We start from the raw sequence: 9,885 nt of genomic DNA, 5'->3' as shown, positions 1-9,885 counted from the left end.
TATACCTTGATAAAAGAGCAGTGATTTATACATTGATAAAAGAGCAGTGATTTATACCTTGATAAGAGAGCAGTGATTTATACCTTGATAAGGGAGCAGTGATTTATACATTGATAAAAGAGCAGTGATTTATACCTTGATAAGAGAGCAGTGATTTATACCTTGATAAGAGAGCAGTGATTTATACCTTGATAAGAGAGCAGTGATTTATACCTTGATAAGAGAGCAGTGATTTATACCTTGATAAAAGAGCAGTGATTTATACATTGATAAAAGAGCAGTGATTTATACCTTGATAAGAGAGCAGTGATTTATACCTTGATAAGAGAGCAGTGATTTATACCTTGATAAGAGAGCAGTGATTTATACATTGATAAGAGAGCAGTGATTTATACATTGATAAGAGAGCAGTGATTTATACCTTGATAAGAGAGCAGTGATTTATACCTTGATAAGAGAGCAGTGATTTATACATTGATAAAAGAGCAGTGATTTATACATTGATAAAAGAGCAGTGATTTATACATTGATAAAAGAGCAGTGATTTATACCTTGATAAAAGAGCAGTGATTTATACATTGATAAAAGAGCAGTGATTTATACATTGATAAAAGAGCAGTGATTTATACATTGATAAAAGAGCAGTGATTTATACCTTGATAAGAGAGCAGTGATTTATACATTGATAAAAGAGCAGTGATTTATACATTGATAAAAGAGCAGTGATTTATACATTGATAAAAGAGCAGTGATTTATACATTGATAAAAGAGCAGTGATTTATACATTGATAAGAGAGCAGTGATTTATACATTGATAAGAGAGCAGTGATTTATACCTTGATAAGAGAGCAGTGATTTATACCTTGATAAGAGAGCAGTGATTTATACATTGATAAGAGAGCAGTGATTTATACCTTGATAAGAGAGCAGTGATTTATACCTTGATAAGAGAGCAGTGATTTATACCTTGATAAGAGAGCAGTGATTTATACATTGATAAGAGAGCAGTGATTTATACCTTGATAAGAGAGCAGTGATTTATACCTTGATAAAAGAGCAGTGATTTATACCTTGATAAAAGAGCAGTGATTTATACCTTGATAAGAGAGCAGTGATTTATACCTTGATAAGAGAGCAGTGATTTATACCTTGATAAGAGAGCAGTGATTTATACATTGATAAGAGAGCAGTGATTTATACCTTGATAAGAGAGCAGTGATTTATACCTTGATAAAAGAGCAGTGATTTATACCTTGATAAGAGAGCAGTGATTTATACCTTGATAAAAGAGCAGTGATTTATACCTTGATAAAAGAGCAGTGATTTATACCTTGATAAAAGAGCAGTGATTTATACCTTGATAAAAGAGCAGTGATTTATACCTTGATAAAAGAGCAGTGATTTATACCTTGATAAGAGAGCAGTGATTTATACCTTGATAAGAGAGCAGTGATTTATACATTGATAAGAGAGCAGTGATTTATACCTTGATAAGAGAGCAGTGATTTATACCTTGATAAGAGAGCAGTGATTTATACCTTGATAAGAGAGCAGTGATTTATACATTGATAAGAGAGCAGTGATTTATACCTTGATAAGAGAGCAGTGATTTATACCTTGATAAAAGAGCAGTGATTTATACCTTGATAAAAGAGCAGTGATTTATACCTTGATAAAAGAGCAGTGATTTATACCTTGATAAAAGAGCAGTGATTTATACCTTGATAAAAGAGCAGTGATTTATACGTTGATAAGAGAGCAGTGATTTATACCTTGATAAGAGAGCAGTGATTTATACCTTGATAAGAGAGCAGTGATTTATACCTTGATAAGAGAGCAGTGATTTATACCTTGATAAAAGAGCAGTGATTTATACCTTGATAAAAGAGCAGTGATTTATACCTTGATAAGAGAGCAGTGATTTATACATTGATAAAAGAGCAGTGATTTATACCTTGATAAAAGAGCTGTGATTTATACCTTGATAAAAGAGCAGTGATTTATACATTGATAAAAGAGCAGTGATTTATACCTTGATAAGAGAGCAGTGATTTATACCTTGATAAGGGAGCAGTGATTTATACATTGATAAAAGAGCAGTGATTTATACCTTGATAAGAGAGCAGTGATTTATACCTTGATAAGAGAGCAGTGATTTATACCTTGATAAAGAGAGCAGTGATTTATACCTTGATAAGAGAGCAGTGATTTATACCTTGATAAAAGAGCAGTGATTTATACCTTGATAAAGAGAGCAGTGATTTATACCTTGATAAAAGAGCAGTGATTTATACCTTGATAAAAGAGCAGTGATTTATACCTTGATAAAAGAGCAGTGATTTATACCTTGATAAAAGAGCAGTGATTTATACATTGATAAAAGAGCAGTGATTTATACCTTGATAAAAGAGCAGTGATTTATACCTTGATAAAAGAGCAGTGATTTATACATTGATAAAAGAGCAGTGATTTATACCTTGATAAAAGAGCAGTGATTTATACCTTGATAAAAGAGCAGTGATTTATACCTTGATAAAAGAGCAGTGATTTATACCTTGATAAAAGAGCAGTGATTTATACATTGATAAAAGAGCAGTGATTTATACCTTGATAAAAGAGCAGTGATTTATACCTTGATAAAAGAGCAGTGATTTATACCTTGATAAGAGAGCAGTGATTTATACCTTGATAAAAGAGCAGTGATTTATACCTTGATAAGAGAGCAGTGATTTATACCTTGATAAAAGAGCAGTGATTTATACCTTGATAAGAGAGCAGTGATTTATACATTGATAAGAGAGCAGTGATTTATACCTTGATAAGAGAGCAGTGATTTATACCTTGATAAGAGAGCAGTGATTTATACCTTGATAAGAGAGCAGTGATTTATACATTGATAAGAGAGCAGTGATTTATACCTTGATAAGAGAGCAGTGATTTATACCTTGATAAAAGAGCAGTGATTTATACCTTGATAAAAGAGCAGTGATTTATACCTTGATAAGAGAGCAGTGATTTATACCTTGATAAGAGAGCAGTGATTTATACCTTGATAAGAGAGCAGTGATTTATACATTGATAAGAGAGCAGTGATTTATACCTTGATAAGAGAGCAGTGATTTATACCTTGATAAGAGAGCAGTGATTTATACCTTGATAAGAGAGCAGTGATTTATACCTTGATAAAAGAGCAGTGATTTATACCTTGATAAAAGAGCAGTGATTTATACCTTGATAAAAGAGCAGTGATTTATACCTTGATAAAAGAGCAGTGATTTATACCTTGATAAAAGAGCAGTGATTTATACCTTGATAAGAGAGCAGTGATTTATACCTTGATAAGAGAGCAGTGATTTATACATTGATAAGAGAGCAGTGATTTATACCTTGATAAGAGAGCAGTGATTTATACCTTGATAAGAGAGCAGTGATTTATACCTTGATAAGAGAGCAGTGATTTATACATTGATAAGAGAGCAGTGATTTATACCTTGATAAGAGAGCAGTGATTTATACCTTGATAAAAGAGCAGTGATTTATACCTTGATAAAAGAGCAGTGATTTATACCTTGATAAAAGAGCAGTGATTTATACCTTGATAAAAGAGCAGTGATTTATACCTTGATAAAAGAGCAGTGATTTATACGTTGATAAGAGAGCAGTGATTTATACCTTGATAAGAGAGCAGTGATTTATACCTTGATAAGAGAGCAGTGATTTATACCTTGATAAGAGAGCAGTGATTTATACCTTGATAAAAGAGCAGTGATTTATACCTTGATAAAAGAGCAGTGATTTATACCTTGATAAGAGAGCAGTGATTTATACATTGATAAAAGAGCAGTGATTTATACCTTGATAAAAGAGCTGTGATTTATACCTTGATAAAAGAGCAGTGATTTATACATTGATAAAAGAGCAGTGATTTATACCTTGATAAGAGAGCAGTGATTTATACCTTGATAAGGGAGCAGTGATTTATACATTGATAAAAGAGCAGTGATTTATACCTTGATAAGAGAGCAGTGATTTATACCTTGATAAGAGAGCAGTGATTTATACCTTGATAAGAGAGCAGTGATTTATACCTTGATAAGAGAGCAGTGATTTATACCTTGATAAAAGAGCAGTGATTTATACCTTGATAAGAGAGCAGTGATTTATACCTTGATAAAAGAGCGGTGATTTATACCTTGATAAAAGAGCAGTGATTTATACCTTGATAAAAGAGCAGTGATTTATACCTTGATAAGAGAGCAGTGATTTATACATTGATAAAAGAGCAGTGATTTATACCTTGATAAAAGAGCAGTGATTTATACCTTGATAAAAGAGCAGTGATTTATACATTGATAAAAGAGCAGTGATTTATACCTTGATAAAAGAGCAGTGATTTATACCTTGATAAAAGAGCAGTGATTTATACCTTGATAAAAGAGCAGTGATTTATACCTTGATAAAAGAGCAGTGATTTATACATTGATAAAAGAGCAGTGATTTATACCTTGATAAAAGAGCAGTGATTTATACCTTGATAAAAGAGCAGTGATTTATACCTTGATAAGAGAGCAGTGATTTATACCTTGATAAAAGAGCAGTGATTTATACCTTGATAAAAGAGCAGTGATTTATACCTTGATAAAAGAGCAGTGATTTATACCTTGATAAAAGAGCAGTGATTTATACATTGATAAAAGAGCAGTGATTTATACCTTGATAAAAGAGCAGTGATTTATACCTTGATAAAAGAGCAGTGATTTATACCTTGATAAAAGAGCAGTGATTTATACCTTGATAAAAGAGCAGTGATTTATACCTTGATAAAAGAGCAGTGATTTATACCTTGATAAAAGAGCAGTGATTTATACGTTGATAAGAGAGCAGTGATTTATACCTTGATAAAAGAGCAGTGATTTATACCTTGATAAAAGAGCGGTGATTTATACCTTGATAAAAGAGCAGTGATTTATACCTTGATAAAAGAGCAGTGATTTATACATTGATAAGAGAGCAGTGATTTATACATTGATAAGAGAGCAGTGATTTATACCTTGATAAAAGAGCAGTGATTTATACGTTGATAAGAGAGCAGTGATTTATACCTTGATAAAAGAGCAGTGATTTATACCTTGATAAAAGAGCAGTGATTTATACCTTGATAAGACAGCAGTGATTTATACGTTGATAAGAGAGCAGTGATTTATACCTTGATAAGAGAGCAGTGATTTATACATTGATAAGAGAGCAGTGATTTATACCTTGATAAGAGAGCAGTGATTTATAACTTGATAAGAGAGCAGTGATTTATACCTTGATAAGAGAGCAGTGATTTATACATTGATAAGAGAGCAGTGATTTATACATTGATAAGAGAGCAGTGATTTATACCTTGATAAGAGAGCAGTGATTTATACCTTGATAAAAGAGCGGTGATTTATACCTTGATAAGAGAGCAGTGATTTATACCTTGATAAGAGAGCAGTGATTTATACATTGATAAGAGAGCAGTGATTTATACATTGATAAGAGAGCAGTGATTTATACCTTGATAAGAGAGCAGTGATTTATACCTTGATAAAAGAGCGGTGATTTATACCTTGATAAAAGAGCAGTGATTTATACCTTGATAAAAGAGCAGTGATTTATACCTTGATAAAAGAGCAGTGATTTATACCTTGATAAAAGAGCAGTGATTTATACCTTGATAAAAGAGCAGTGATTTATACCTTGATAAAAGAGCAGTGATTTATACGTTGATAAGAGAGCAGTGATTTATACCTTGATAAGAGAGCAGTGATTTATACCTTGATAAGAGAGCAGTGATTTATACCTTGATAAGAGAGCAGTGATTTATACCTTGATAAAAGAGCAGTGATTTATACCTTGATAAAAGAGCAGTGATTTATACCTTGATAAGAGAGCAGTGATTTATACATTGATAAAAGAGCAGTGATTTATACCTTGATAAAAGAGCTGTGATTTATACCTTGATAAAAGAGCAGTGATTTATACATTGATAAAAGAGCAGTGATTTATACCTTGATAAGAGAGCAGTGATTTATACCTTGATAAGGGAGCAGTGATTTATACATTGATAAAAGAGCAGTGATTTATACCTTGATAAGAGAGCAGTGATTTATACCTTGATAAGAGAGCAGTGATTTATACCTTGATAAGAGAGCAGTGATTTATACCTTGATAAGAGAGCAGTGATTTATACCTTGATAAAAGAGCAGTGATTTATACCTTGATAAGAGAGCAGTGATTTATACCTTGATAAAAGAGCGGTGATTTATACCTTGATAAAAGAGCAGTGATTTATACCTTGATAAAAGAGCAGTGATTTATACCTTGATAAGAGAGCAGTGATTTATACATTGATAAAAGAGCAGTGATTTATACCTTGATAAAAGAGCAGTGATTTATACCTTGATAAAAGAGCAGTGATTTATACATTGATAAAAGAGCAGTGATTTATACCTTGATAAAAGAGCAGTGATTTATACCTTGATAAAAGAGCAGTGATTTATACATTGATAAAAGAGCAGTGATTTATACCTTGATAAAAGAGCAGTGATTTATACCTTGATAAAAGAGCAGTGATTTATACCTTGATAAGAGAGCAGTGATTTATACCTTGATAAAAGTGCAGTGATTTATACCTTGATAAAAGAGCAGTGATTTATACCTTGATAAAAGAGCAGTGATTTATACCTTGATAAAAGAGCAGTGATTTATACATTGATAAAAGAGCAGTGATTTATACCTTGATAAAAGAGCAGTGATTTATACCTTGATAAAAGAGCAGTGATTTATACCTTGATAAAAGAGCAGTGATTTATACCTTGATAAAAGAGCAGTGATTTATACCTTGATAAGAGAGCAGTGATTTATACCTTGATAAAAGAGCAGTGATTTATACCTTGATAAAAGAGCAGTGATTTATACCTTGATAAGAGAGCAGTGATTTATACCTTGATAAAAGAGCGGTGATTTATACCTTGATAAAAGAGCAGTGATTTATACCTTGATAAAAGAGCAGTGATTTATACCTTGATAAAAGAGCAGTGATTTATACCTTGATAAATGAGCAGTGATTTATACCTTGATAAAAGAGCAGTGATTTATACCTTGATAAAAGAGCAGTGATTTATACGTTGATAAGAGAGCAGTGATTTATACCTTGATAAAAGAGCAGTGATTTATACCTTGATAAAAGAGCAGTGATTTATACCTTGATAAAAGAGCAGTGATTTATACATTGATAAGAGAGCAGTGATTTATACATTGATAAGAGAGCAGTGATTTATACCTTGATAAAAGAGCAGTGATTTATACGTTGATAAGAGAGCAGTGATTTATACCTTGATAAAAGAGCAGTGATTTATACCTTGATAAAAGAGCAGTGATTTATACCTTGATAAGACAGCAGTGATTTATACGTTGATAAGAGAGCAGTGATTTATACCTTGATAAGAGAGCAGTGATTTATACATTGATAAGAGAGCAGTGATTTATACCTTGATAAGAGAGCAGTGATTTATAACTTGATAAGAGAGCAGTGATTTATACCTTGATAAGAGAGCAGTGATTTATACATTGATAAGAGAGCAGTGATTTATACATTGATAAGAGAGCAGTGATTTATACCTTGATAAGAGAGCAGTGATTTATACCTTGATAAAAGAGCAGTGATTTATACCTTGATAAGAGAGCAGTGATTTATACCTTGATAAAAGAGCGGTGATTTATACCTTGATAAAAGAGCAGTGATTTATACCTTGATAAAAGAGCAGTGATTTATACCTTGATAAAAGAGCAGTGATTTATACCTTGATAAAAGAGCAGTGATTTATACCTTGATAAAAGAGCAGTGATTTATACCTTGATAAAAGAGCAGTGATTTATACGTTGATAAGAGAGCAGTGATTTATACCTTGATAAAAGAGCAGTGATTTATACCTTGATAAAAGAGCAGTGATTTATACCTTGATAAAAGAGCAGTGATTTATACCTTGATAAAAGAGCAGTGATTTATACATTGATAAGAGAGCAGTGATTTATACATTGATAAGAGAGCAGTGATTTATACCTTGATAAAAGAGCAGTGATTTATACGTTGATAAGAGAGCAGTGATTTATACCTTGATAAAAGAGCAGTGATTTATACCTTGATAAAAGAGCAGTGATTTATACCTTGATAAGACAGCAGTGATTTATACGTTGATAAGAGAGCAGTGATTTATACCTTGATAAGAGAGCAGTGATTTATACATTGATAAGAGAGCAGTGATTTATACCTTGATAAGAGAGCAGTGATTTATACCTTGATAAGAGAGCAGTGATTTATACCTTGATAAGAGAGCAGTGATTTATACATTGATAAGAGAGCAGTGATTTATACATTGATAAGAGAGCAGTGATTTATACATTGATAAGAGAGCAGTGATTTATACCTTGATAAAAGAGCGGTGATTTATACCTTGATAAAAGAGCAGTGATTTATACCTTGATAAAAGAGCAGTGATTTATACCTTGATAAAAGAGCAGTGATTTATACCTTGATAAAAGAGCAGTGATTTATACCTTGATAAAAGAGCAGTGATTTATACCTTGATAAAAGAGCAGTGATTTATACGTTGATAAGAGAGCAGTGATTTATACCTTGATAAAAGAGCAGTGATTTATACCTTGATAAAAGAGCAGTGATTTATACCTTGATAAAAGAGCAGTGATTTATACCTTGATAAAAGAGCAGTGATTTATACATTGATAAGAGAGCAGTGATTTATACATTGATAAGAGAGCAGTGATTTATACCTTGATAAAAGAGCAGTGATTTATACGTTGATAAGAGAGCAGTGATTTATACCTTGATAAAAGAGCAGTGATTTATACCTTGATAAAAGAGCAGTGATTTATACCTTGATAAGACAGCAGTGATTTATACGTTGATAAGAGAGCAGTGATTTATACCTTGATAAGAGAGCAGTGATTTATACATTGATAAGAGAGCAGTGATTTATACCTTGATAAGAGAGCAGTGATTTATACCTTGATAAGAGAGCAGTGATTTATACCTTGATAAGAGAGCAGTGATTTATACATTGATAAGAGAGCAGTGATTTATACATTGATAAGAGAGCAGTGATTTATACATTGATAAGAGAGCAGTGATTTATACCTTGATAAGAGAGCAGTGATTTATACATTGATAAGAGAGCAGTGATTTATACCTTGATAAGGGAGCAGTGATTTATACATTGATAAGAGAGCAGTGATTTATACATTGATAAGAGAGCAGTGATTTATACATTGATAAGAGAGCAGTGATTTATACGTTGACAAGAGAGCAGTGATTTATCACTTGACAAGACATCACTTTACTAGGAAACTGTTATATTAATATTTATTTTTGTTTGGAGTTGAACTCTGTTTATCAATTTTCCCTGTGACATTATACAAATACTCTAATTATACATATCATTTGGAGGCAAAAGTTAACATGAGAAATAAATACTCTTTCAGTTACTATGGAAACTGAATATTTTTTTTTTCTGATGTCATTTCAAGATATATTTAAAGGAAGAACTTGAGTAGGAGTAAAGACCTTTGTCAATATCACGAGCAGGACAAGAGCATGTAGTGACGTCGACGCACTTCTCCATGAATCACAAGGACTGGACAATTGATAAATCGACATTGAATGTGGAATTTGAACCAAGTCATGAGCTAAGTGCTCAGATGGGAATGCTAAACAGGCCTAGCTTTGACACATCATCTATCTATTACTAAACGGAGAAGCGTCCATCAGTATGTCACGCTTCATTCTAAAGTGTTCCTGTTGTCATAGCATAATAAAAACGGTACCGTTGAAAAGCTAA

The sequence above is a fragment of the Eptatretus burgeri genome, chromosome 12 (assembly GCF_056783735.1).
Source record: "Eptatretus burgeri isolate ZD-2024b chromosome 12, Ebu_testis_v1, whole genome shotgun sequence".
In the NCBI taxonomy this organism is placed as follows: Eukaryota; Metazoa; Chordata; class Myxini; order Myxiniformes; family Myxinidae; genus Eptatretus; species Eptatretus burgeri.
This window is presented reverse-complemented; position numbering follows the sequence as displayed.